Source organism: Palaemon carinicauda, chromosome 12 (assembly GCF_036898095.1).
Source record: "Palaemon carinicauda isolate YSFRI2023 chromosome 12, ASM3689809v2, whole genome shotgun sequence".
In the NCBI taxonomy this organism is placed as follows: Eukaryota; Metazoa; Arthropoda; class Malacostraca; order Decapoda; family Palaemonidae; genus Palaemon; species Palaemon carinicauda.
The window spans coordinates 68,382,530-68,395,029 of record NC_090736.1 but is presented as its reverse complement, the minus strand read 5'-3'; the positions used below and the strand labels follow the sequence as shown (position 1 = coordinate 68,395,029).

Here is a 12,500-nt window from a genome sequence, read left to right as displayed (position 1 = left end):
TCAACCCATCTTCACCATCGTAGCTAATTGGTGGTTTGTTACTTGGCATTCGATTAATGATAAATTTTGCACATTTAGATGTGTTTTTCATATTCATATAAGCCATATATATTTTTGATACATTAATGTCTGGATTCTCTTAACGAGCTCGGGATCAGAGCCCCAGGCGAAATCACACAAAGACAAGAGCATGTGACCGGCCGGGAATCGAACCCTGGTCGGCAAGCTTGTATAGACAGTGACTAAACCACTTGGCCACGAAGAAATATAAAAGTCAATGACAATTCTTCTGTACGTATACCTGTTGAATTCAGGTGGCCAAGTGGTTTAGTCACTGTCTATACAAGCTTGGCGACCAAGTTCGATTCCCGGCCGGTCACAAGCTCTTGTCTTTGTGTGATTTCGCCTGGGGCTCTGATCCCGAGGTCGTTAAGAGAATCCAGACATTACTGTATCAAAAATATATATGGCTTATAGGAATATGAAAAACACTTCTAAATGTGCAAAATTTATCATATATATATATATATATATATATATATATATATATATATATATATATATATATATATATATATATATATATATATATATATATATATATATATATATATATATATATATATATATATATATATATTATATATATATATATATATATATATATATATATATATATACACGTGTGTGTGTTTACGCAACTCGTCAAAAATGACGGCTAAACATTTAGATAGATATACACTGTGCTAGGCGGTATAGCTTAACAATCCACGTTTGCCAAAGGTTATGCTCGTATAAGCGGATGAGTAACCTGGTGGAGTTATGAGAGCTTAAGGTGTGGAGGAAATGGCCACTAAATCTCTATGAAGTCGCTGGCAACGGGTTGATGGATTGGGTGTAAGGCGAGAGACATACTCGTATTTTATTCATGATTCCTGGCGGTTGATCTTTCTTGAATTAGTATGGACTGGCAGGGGTCACTTGCTTAAGTTAGATAGGCACTGGCTATCCTTTGATGTATCTAGCCAATGAATACTCTACGAGTTTAGTCAGTCAATGGAAAGAGAAGACGACAGAATTTCCCCCAGTCACGGGCTTAGCGTGGTGCTAAGAATCTTACAATTTATAGATACTAAACAAAAAGAGAGAATTGGTAATTGGAGTTTTAGAACCATGAATCAGATTGGGAAGTTACAACAAGTGGTGAGTGAATTTATGAAATATAGTTTGGATATCTTAGCCCTAAGTGAAACACGTTGTAAAGGGATTGGCAAGGAAACTTTGGATCAAAGCAATATATATATCTATTTAGGTAGAACAGATGGAGTTGGAAGAGAAGGGGTAGGAATGATGACGACACCAAGAGCAGAAAAGGCATTAACCGAGTGGGGAGCTGCAAATAGTAGATTATTATTAGTAAAGTTCAAATCAAAGTAGTGCAATATGAGTATTATAGTTTGCTATGCACCAACAAATGATTCTCCTGAAGAAATAAAAGATGAATACTATGAAGAACTGCAGAGTGTAATAGATGAGATCCCAGAGAGAGAGAGAGAGAGAGAGAGAGAGAGAGAGAGAGAGAGAGAGAGAGAGAGAGAGAGAGAGAGAGATATGAAAATTGTGATTGGCGACTTCAATACAAAAGTTGGAAGGAATAATCAAGGTATAGAGAGAATGTTTGGTGTTGAGGGTCTTGGCGAAGTCACAAATGAAAATGGAGCACATTTTAGAAGTTTTTGTTCAAGAACCTTATCATTACCATGTGGTATTTACAAAAATCAAATAGACCACATTCCCATTAATAAAGAGAGAAGGTGGACTCTGAGAAATGTAAGAAGCCATAGAGGTACAGATATTGGTAGTGATCACCAGCTCGACATTGCCACATTGAAATTAAAACTGAAAGCACCCAACAGAAAGGTAGATGGAATACATAAGTTTGATACAACTAAGCTTTTAGAAGAAGAGCACAGAAAAACATTTGCAATTGAATGTAGGAATAGATTTGCAGTCTTAGAGACTTTAAGAAACAAAGAGTAGATAATTAATGAAGAATCTTGTGATATTAAGAACATATATCAGTCAGTTGGTAGTGAAGCCTTGGGACACGCAGTTTCAAGGAGAAAAGCCGTGGATATCAAATGATACTTAGAATATCATAGAAAGGAGACAAAGACAGAAATTGATTGATGAAAGTTCTCGAGGAGGTAATGATAATTACAAGGTAGAGCATGCTAAGTATTCCAGTATTGATAATGAGGTCCAAAAAAAAAAAAATCAGAATGACTGGAGAGAATATTTAGATAGGAAAGCAGATGAGGCTGACAAAGCTATGAATTCAAGGAGTGGCTATGGTGTACGAATCGCTCATACTATTATGAAACCTTTACTAGGGCAAAGAAGGAGAAGCATATACCCATCAAAAAGAGAGAAGGATCTGTTATAACAACAGAAGATGAAGAAAGACAACGTTGGATTGAACACTTTAGTTAGGTTATGAGTAGGAGATACGAAGGGAATAATTTGATTGATATACCTGAAGTTGATGAAGACTTTTCTGTGCCCATGAATGAATTCAGTGTGTTTGAAGTCGAAGCTATCATTAAAAAACTCAAGAGACGGAATGCCCCTGGATACGATGTAATAACTGCAGAGATAATACTTGTTGATTATGCAGTTGATGCTACTCTCTTTGCATTAATTCCATCTCCTAAATATAGATCTGGGCTAATGTATGATTGTAAGATTGTAATAAGGTCAAGGACAGGGACTCCTCAACAACCGGATCTCAGCATTGATAATGTTTCTTTATGACTTAAAATTACAGGTGTTATTCTTAACAGCAAATTTACTTTAGAGATACACATTAAGGCTGTGTCTTCTTCAATTGTACAAAAATTTGGCTTATTGTGAAAATCTTTCAAGATTTTCGGTGATCAATCTATTCTGAAGAAGTGTTTTAATTCTTTCATTCTACTTTGTTTCAAGTATTGTTATCCTGTCTGGTCTTCAGCTGCTGCTTCTCATCTTAATTTGTTGTTAATGTTTTTTAAAATATCTTATTTAAATTTTTTATTACTTATTATATCGTTTATTTATATCCTTGTTTCCTTTTTGGAGCCCTTGGGCTTATAGTATCTTGCTTTTCCAACTAGAGTTGTAGCTTGGCTAATAATAATAATGATAATAATAATAATAATAATAATAATAATAATAATAATGTGTGTATGTGTATGTGTAAAAATATCTACACTATTGTACGCAACACGACAGAAGTGGCGGTTAAATATTTAGGTAGATATGAACACGTATGCACCCTCCTCTTACCAGGTTATGACTACTTCCTCTCCCCCATGACCCGAGTAGTTATACGTCTGACAGTGCCGCTGGGCACGACTGGATATATATATATATATATATATATATATATATATATATATATATATATATATATATATATATATATATATATATATATATATATACCTATTGAGATACTACCACTAGAGTTATTGGGTCCTTTAACTGGCCAGATAGTACTATATTGTACCCCTCTCCCTGGTTACGGCTCATTTCATCATTGCCTATACACACAGAATAGTATGGCCCATTCCTAACACATTCTCCTCTTTCCTCATACACTTGACAACATTGAAATTACCAAACAATTCTTCTTCTCTCAAGAGGTTAACTAGTGTACTGTAATGGTTCAGTGGCTACTTTCCTCTAGGTAAGGGTAGAAGAGACCCTTTAGCTATGGTAGCCAGCTCTTCTGGGAGAATGACACTCCAAAATCAAATCATTATTCTCTAGTCTTGGGTAGTGCCATAGCATCTGTACCATGGTCTTCCACTGGCTTTGGTTTGAGATCAGATCTGCTGCTTGAAGATACACTCGGGCACACTATTCTATTTTTATTTTCCTCTTGCTATTTTGAAGTTTTTTATCTTCTTGTTATTTTCAACTTTTTATAGATTATATATAAGAGATTTATTTTTATGTTAATATTGTTCTTAAAATTATTGTAGTTTTTCCTTATTTTCTTTCCTCACTGGGCTATTTTCTCTATCGGAGCCCTTGGGCTTATACCATCCTGCTTTTCCAAATAGAGTTGTAGCCTAGCAAGTAATAATAATAATAATAATACTAATAATAATAATAATAATAATAATAATAATAATAATAATAATAATAATAATAATAATATACGCACACTTGCAATACAAACAAAAGTGATACACTGGAAATATATATTGTCTAAACCTTTTATATCTATAAAAAAGTCTCAATAATGCAATAAATTTTTACTTCAAAAAGTTTTTAATTAGCTACTATTCGAACCGGAAGAAAGGCTATATTCAGATAATATGTCTCCTTTGTGAAGTACAATCTTTGATTAATGAGAAGCAATTTCTTATTCTTTTATGTAAAGAAATTCTACCAACATTTTTATCTCGTCATTATTTATGATGACCAGTATTCAAAAGATTCTATTTTGGAGTAATAATAACAGCTGGAAAGACTTGAATTCTCGGGAAATAACTTCTTTCAAATGTATTTTCGGTATTATGAAATGAATAGTGTACGTGACCCATTGAATATTGTGGCCAATTATTTAGATATGAACACAAATGCAACCCTTTTCACCAAGGTATGACTACTCTCTCTCCCACTACCCAAGGGACGACGAGATATCGCGTAGTTACTTATACGTTTAACAATGACGCTGACTGTGACCAAAAAGATTGGCCATATATTTATCCATATACCAAGGCACTTCCCCCAATTTTGGGGGGTAGCCGACACCAACAATGAAACAACACAAAAAGGGGACCTCTACTCTCTATGCTCCTTCGGCCTAATCAGGGACTCAACCGAGTTCAGCTGGTACTGCTAGGGTGCCATAGCCCAACCTCCCACATTTCCACCACAGATGAAGCTTCATAATGCTGAGTTCCCTACTGCTGCTACCTCCGCGGTCATCTAAGGCACCGGAGGAAGCAGCAGGGCCTACTGGAACTGCGTCACAATCGCTCGCCATTCATTCCTATTTCTAGCACGCTCTCTTGCCTCTCTCACATCTATCCTCCTATCACCCAGAGCTTTCTTCGCACCATCCATCCACCCAAACCTTGGCCTTCCTCTTGTACTTCTCCCTTCAACTCTTGCATTCATCACCTTCTTTAGCAGACAACCATTTTCCATTCTCTCAACATGGCCAAACCACCTCAACACATTCATATCCACTCTAGCCGCTAACTCATTTCTTACACCCGTTCTCTCCCTCACCACTTCGTTCCTAACCCTATCTACTCGAGATACACCAGCCATACTCCTTAGACACTTCATCTCAAACACATTCAATTTCTGTCTCTCCATCACTTTCATACCCCACAACTCCGATCCATACATCACAGTTGGTACAATCACTTTCTCATATAGAATTCTCTTTACAATCATGCCCAACCCTCTATTTTTTACTACTCCCTTAACTGCCCCCAACACTTTGCAACCTTCATTTACTCTCTGACGTACATCTGCTTCCACTCCACCATTTGCTGCAACAATAGACCCCAAGTACTTAAACTGATCCACCTCCTCAAGTAACTCTCCATTCAACATGACATTCAACCTTGCACCACCTTCCCTTCTCGTACATCTCATAACCTTACTCTTACCCACATTAACTCTCAACTTCCTTCTCTCACACACCTTTCCAAATTCTGTCACTAGCGGTCAAGCTTCTCTTCTGTGTCTGCTACCAGTACAGTATCATCTGCAAACAACAACTGATTTACCTCCCATTCATAGTCATTCTCGCCTACCAGTTTTAATCCTCGTCCAAGCACTCGAGCATTCACCTCTCTCACCACTCCATCAACATACAAGTTAAACAACCACGGCGACATCACACATCCCTGTCTCAGCCCCACTCTCACCGAAAACCAATCACTCACTTCATTTCCTATTCTAACACATGCTTTACTACCTTTGTAGAAACTTTTCACTGCTTGCAACAACCTTCCACCAACTCCATATAACCTCATCACATTCTACTTTGCTTCCCTATCAACTCTATCATATGCTTTCTCCAGATCCATAAACGCAACATACACCTCCTTACCTTTTGCTAAATATTTCTCGCATATCTGCCTAACTGTAAAATTCTGATTCATACAACCCCTACCTATTCTAAAACCACCCTGAACTTCCAAGATTGCATTCTCTGTTTTATCCTTAATCCTATTAACCAATACTCTACCATACACTTCTCCAACTACACTCAACAAACTAATACCTCTTGAATTACAACACTCATGCACATCTCCCTTACCCTTATATAGTGGTACAATACATGAACAAACCCAATCTACTGGTACCATTGACAACACAAAACACATATTAAACAATCTCACCAACCATTCAAGTACAGTCACACCCCCTTCCTTCAACATCTCAGCTTTCACACCATCCATACCAGATGCTTTTCCTACTCTCGTTTCATCTAGTGCTCTCCTCACTTCATCTATTGTAATCTCTCTCTCATTCTCAACTCCCATCACTGGCACCTCAACACCTGGAACAGCAATTATATCTGCCTCCCTATTATCCTCAATATTCAGCAAACTTTCAAAATATTCTGCCCACCTTTTCCTTGCCTCCTCTCCTTTTATCAACCTTCCATTTCCATCATTCACTGTGGCCGCGGGGGCATATGAAAATTAGAATAGCGCCAACGTTATCCCTGCGTGTCGTAAGAGGCGACTAAAAGGGACGGGACAAGGGGGCTGGGAACTCCCTCTCCTGTATAAAATTCCTGCGGGACATCGACAAGGAGATGGAGCTGGGGGGAGAGTGACTGCTCCCCGCATATATTTATATGCTGTATATATTTATATGCTGTATATATATATATATATATATATATATATATATATATATATATATATATATATATATATATATATATATATATATATATATATATGCTATTAGAAAGTCTAGATCAGCCTTGTTTTTCTAGGTTTAATTACTAGTTTTTAAGAATCATTTTGTGGCAGAATAGCCTTTGTTTTGTATGAGGATTTGTTTATGTTATTTTTGAAATTTAGGTGTGTAAATGTAAAGTGCTTAATTTAACAATTCTCAGTGTGGTTAGGCGCCTCCTCCCTGGTTGTTTATATTATCGAACTATCGTTTTTACAATTGTTTTTTTTTTACATACGAGTGTTTATGAACGTGACTTGATGTCTGGACGTTGGTGCTCGGACAGAATGCAGTTCGGGCTTGAGCACTCCCCTGATAACATACCTTGAGCAGCATAGTGATTTGGACACTGGATGAAGATTGTTTGGCAATTTATTATGACGATTCTTTGGATTACGCTTTTGATCCTTGCATTGATCTGTTGTCTGCAGGTGCTCTTGTCACCTGCGACTCGAGCCAGTTTTACCTTTCCCTGACGAGGAGGACTTTCCAGGGAATTGGTGCACTTACGTCTCTAATCAGCTGCTGTGGTTTTGGGAGCTTGTAAGCTCGTGAGGTGGCCTGTAGGGAGGCTGACGCCAGGTAAGACAGAGTGTCTGATTTTCGTTTGGGATTGCTTGCCCTTTATGGCTATGCTCTGGCGTTCAGGACCTGCCCTGGTAGCTGTTATGACAAGTGAACGACGACCCTAGTTTTGTCTCTCCTCCGATTCATCCACTGAAGTGAGGAGAACTATACATCCTGTGTATCATTTAATCTTTTATATATTGTCATATTTAAGACGTGAATACATAATGTCTTCTAGTATGTCTGTTATAGACAAGGTTGTGTGTACTTAGCTTTGTGTTGATAGGTAGGATTTATGATGGTTTTCCTGTTTTATTTACTCCGTCTTCCTTCTGTCTTGGAATTAGTATTAGGGTAATTTTTTGTTCTGGCCAGCAAAATTGTTGGATCCGAATAAGTTTATAACCAATATTCCTCCTGTCTTTGTTAGGACTTAGTTTTTTTAGCTTTAGGGAATCCCATGTGATTCTAAAAGGACTGGTATTTGTCCTTCCTTGTAATTAAATTATGTTATTTGTCATTTCAACAAGGTTGATCTAAATTTTTCAATTGTTAAGTATTAAATATTGTTAAGTTTTCTTAAGTGTTTGTTTCCGCTGACCTTTAGCACTGAGTTACATTTATTACTGACAACAATAATAATAAGAACTCTTATAACAACCCTAAGGGTTATAACAATTGGCGACCGTGACAGGATTGTTCTCAGGTGTACTCAGTGTTTTGGTGTGTGGAACAGCACTTTGTTAATTTGACAATATTTTCTTTAGTTGTAAAGTATTACCTTCCTCCCCTGCTAATTTTGGTGCAATGAAGGGTTTTGTGTTTGACCCCGCAGAGTTTTTAGGGTCAGGTGATTGTATAAAGCATCTGCCAGTACTAAATAAGGCTTGTTTAGTAAGTTGTGCCCGGTGGTTGGGTATTCAGTTAAGGGCAGCGGATACGAAATATCAATTGTTGGTAGCTGTTAAAAGTAAAGTAACTCAAGGTCTGGCTGAGGCTGAACATTTGGTTAGGGAGTATGAAATTTCAGGTAGTAGTGACTCTGAACGTGAGGGTAGTATGATTAATGATGATGACAGAATAAGTGTTAATGGAGGTCTAACTTTGTTTGAGGATCCTCCCCGGACAGGAACTATTTATGAAGGTCAGGCTAACTTACCTCTGAAACTAAATGTTTCCACTAATCCATTCAGTTCTGTAGTAAACGCTGCGCCAAAAGATCCTCAGGTTCCTGTTTGTCCTTTGGTGGAGTCCAAGGAGGACGGTGAATTTAATTTAATATGTAAACAGATAGAATTGATAAAACTGGAATTTGAAGAGAATGAGAGGGCGAGGCGGCATGAATTGGAGATGGCCAATATCAATTTAGAAATTTCTAGGCTGCAGGGCACCTGTAATCATTTTAGTACACCTCGGGGCAACTCGCAGGATAAATTTAATGTAGGTGCGGCCTTGAAATTGGTGCCAGTATTTGAAGAGTTGAATGTTCCCGAATTTTTCAAGGCTTTTGAACGTGTTGCCACTCGGTTGTCTTGGCCCCCAGAAATGTGGACTGTACTAATTCAATGTAGGTTAGTGGGCAAGGCAATTAGAGTGTATAAGGCCTTGGAAGAAGGTATTGCCCGTGATTATCATAAGGTTAAGGCTCTAGTCCTCAAGGCTTATGATTTGGTTCCTGAGGCCTACCGCCTTAAGTTCAGAAATTTTACGAAGCAGGCCTCCCTTACTTATGTGGAATTTGCTAGGCTTAAGAAGGAACAATTTGATCATTGGTTAAAAAGCTGCCTGGTGGTCTCTTTCTCCTCTTTGAGAGAACTCATGCTTCTAGAAGAATTCAAGAAGTCATGCAGTAAGGAATTGAAAATTTATCTAGAAGAGGTAAAAGCTGTTAATTTAAGTAATGCCGCCCAAATTGCTGACGAGTTTGTATTGACCCATCGAACTGTGTCTGGTAGTTTCGGTAATAAAGATGGGAATTTCCAATCTGCTAGGCCAGTTAATTTTCAGAGGTCAGGCTCTTTTGTGAATAATTGTGGGCAGGGTAACCCCCCAGATAAAAATCATAAGCCTGATAGTAACCAGGGAAAAGACTTGAGTGGACAGGACACTCGTGTCTTTTCTGAAGATAATAGGTTTGGTTGTGGCCCAGGTAATATGAATAATAGAGGTAGGGACATTATCAGGCACAGTGTTATGCCAGAAGAAGGTACCTCCAAAGGAATAATAATAATCCTCTGTCACTAATATCTACTAGTAAACCTGTTATCAGTGATCCCGTAGTTGAAAACCGTCCAGTAGCTAGCACTAGTAATGGTAGTAGTAGCAGTAGTTAGTCTTCTAGCAGAAAGGAGTCATGACTACTTTATGATAAATATATTTGGCCTGGTAAAATAATATCTACTTCTAAAACTGTTGGTGTGAAATTTTTGAGGGACACAGGGTCAGCTCGGTCTCTGGTTTTGAAAGAATCTTTGAAAAATTTAATTGATTATACAGGAAATTTTGTTGTTCTGGCAGGGTTCCCGAACACCGTTGTTTCGGCTCCGTTAGTGGAGGTCAGATTGTCTATCCCTGGTTATGATAAAGTGACAGAATTAGCAGTTGTTGAGTGTCTCCCTATTCCTGGAATTGACGGCATTTTGGGTAACGATATGTTAAATACAAAAGGACAAGAGTTGTTCACCATATTGTCTGTGCATGCCTGTCCTGTTGCAGTAACAACCCGTGCAGCAGTAAAAGCTGCAAATTTAATTGATAATGACGATGATTTAATCTTAAGTAGTTTAGAAGTAGACGTAGAGAGGCCCGGGTCTGTAGATAGTAGTGGTAATAGTGTGTTTAGCAATGTTTTGAGACCTGATTGGGACAGGTCTTCATTTATTGAAACTCAGAAAAAGGAATTTAATTTTGATTTGGGTGACACTGCACATTTGACTAAACCCAGGTTTTGTGTAATTAATGGGTTACTATACCGAATTAGTCGTCCTTTAACTGATAATCTGAGCAAGACGTCTCGTATTGAACAAATTGTTGTCCCATCTCAATTCCGTAGGTCTGCCTTGAGTCTTGCACATGATGATTCTTTTTCTGGCCACTTCGGTGTATGTAAAACTTTTCGAAAGTTAGCAGAATGTTTTTGGTGGCCAGGATTAAAATCATCTGTGAAACAATTTATTAATGAATGTGAGGTTTGTCAAGTGATGGGGAAACCCAAGCAAATTATTCCTAAAGCTCCCTTTAATCCAATTCCTGCGATAGGTGAGCCTTTTGTAGAATTAGTTATTGATGTGGTTGGGCCTTTGCCTAAAACTAAGTCTGGGTTTACCCATCACTTGATAATTATGGATAGAGTATCTCGATTCCCTGAGGCCTTCCCAATGAGAAGGATAACCTCTAAGGTTGTATTTGACAAACTAATTGAATTCTTTTCCAGGTATGGTCTCCCTCGTACTATTCAAACTGACTGTGGTACAAATTTTACTAGCAAGGTATTTAAAGGTAAATGTGCAGAACTGGCCATTCGGCACAAGACTAGTGTACCATATCATCCGGAGAGTCAGGGCCTGGTGGAAAGGTTCCACCAGACCCTTAAATCTATTTAAAAAAAGTATTGTTATGAACAAGGGGAGGAATGGGATAAAGGGCTTCCCTTTGCTCTCTTTGCTCTAAGAAATTACCCAAATTCTTCAACTGGTGTAGCTCCTTTCGAACTGGTATTTGGACACAAAGTATGTGGGCCTTTGCAGATTTTTTATGAGGTGCTTGAGACTGATCGAGGTGGGGATGCAAACGTAGGAGATTTTGTGGAGGACTTGAGGAAAAAATTATCTAGAGCCTGGAAATTTGCCAGAGAAAATTTGGCTAGTTCTCAGGCTGCTATGAAATTAAATTTTGATAGGAAATCTAAAGCACGGTCGTTTGAGCATGGAGAATTAGTTTTAGTTTTAAGTACTGACTCTGATAATTTCCTTGAACCAAGATATAAGGGACCCTGGAAGGTGTTGAGGAAGTTGTCGGAGGTGAATTATGAAATAGAGGCTCCTGGGACCAAACGGAAGTGTAGAATATTCCATATAAATAGGTTAAAACTCTATACTTCTAATAGACATGATCCTCTCGCTATTGTTTATGAGCCTGTGGTTGAAATTATGGATTTACCTTCAGATGATTTGGAGGATTTGATTTGTCAGGTGTCTTCTGATGCTCTTTATGATAATATTTAAAATTTAGAAGTTTTGAAGGAAGGGCTGGGGCATCTGGAGGTGGCTCAAAGGAGGGATGTAATTAATTTAATTTCTTCTTTCCAGATTTATTTCGGAATTCTCCAGGTCGAACTAATTTTCTTGAGCATGATGTAGACGTGGGTAATGCTTCTCCTGTAAAACAGAGTCCTTATCGGCTGAATCTCATTAAGAGGGATATAGTTGATAAGAAGATTAAATATATGCTGGAACACGATCTCATCCAACCTTCCGTTAGTCCCTGGAGCTCCCCGATAGTCCTGGTTAAGAAGTCCGACGGAAAGTTCCGTATGTGTGTGGACTACCGTAAGGTTAACACACACACTAAAAATGACTCTTTTTCCTTTGCCTCGGATAGATGACTGTCTCGATCACATAGGGGCTGCTAAGTTCATTACGAAATTGGATTTATTGAAAAGGTATTAGCAGATTCCCCTGTCTGATCGAGCAAGAGAGATCTCTGCATTTTTAACTCCCTTTGGGCTTTACGAGTGTAAAGTAATGCCCTTTTGGATGAAAAATGCCGCGTGTACTTTTCAGAGACTTATGAATACGGTAATTTGTGGTTTAAAGGGAACTAGAATTTATATTGATGACTTGGTTGTATATAGTGATGATTGGAGTACGCACATGGCGAGATTGCGTAAGGTATTTGAGGCCCTTAAATTTGCAGGTTTGGTTATTAATTTAGCAAAATGTGAATTT

General features: G+C 38.0%; 1 pseudogene; it reads left to right on the top strand.

Moving 5' to 3' along the window:
- LOC137650877 (CHRNA7-FAM7A fusion protein-like) overlaps positions 1-12,500 on the top strand; it is a 147,365-nt pseudogene that overhangs the window by 126,266 nt on the left and 8,599 nt on the right.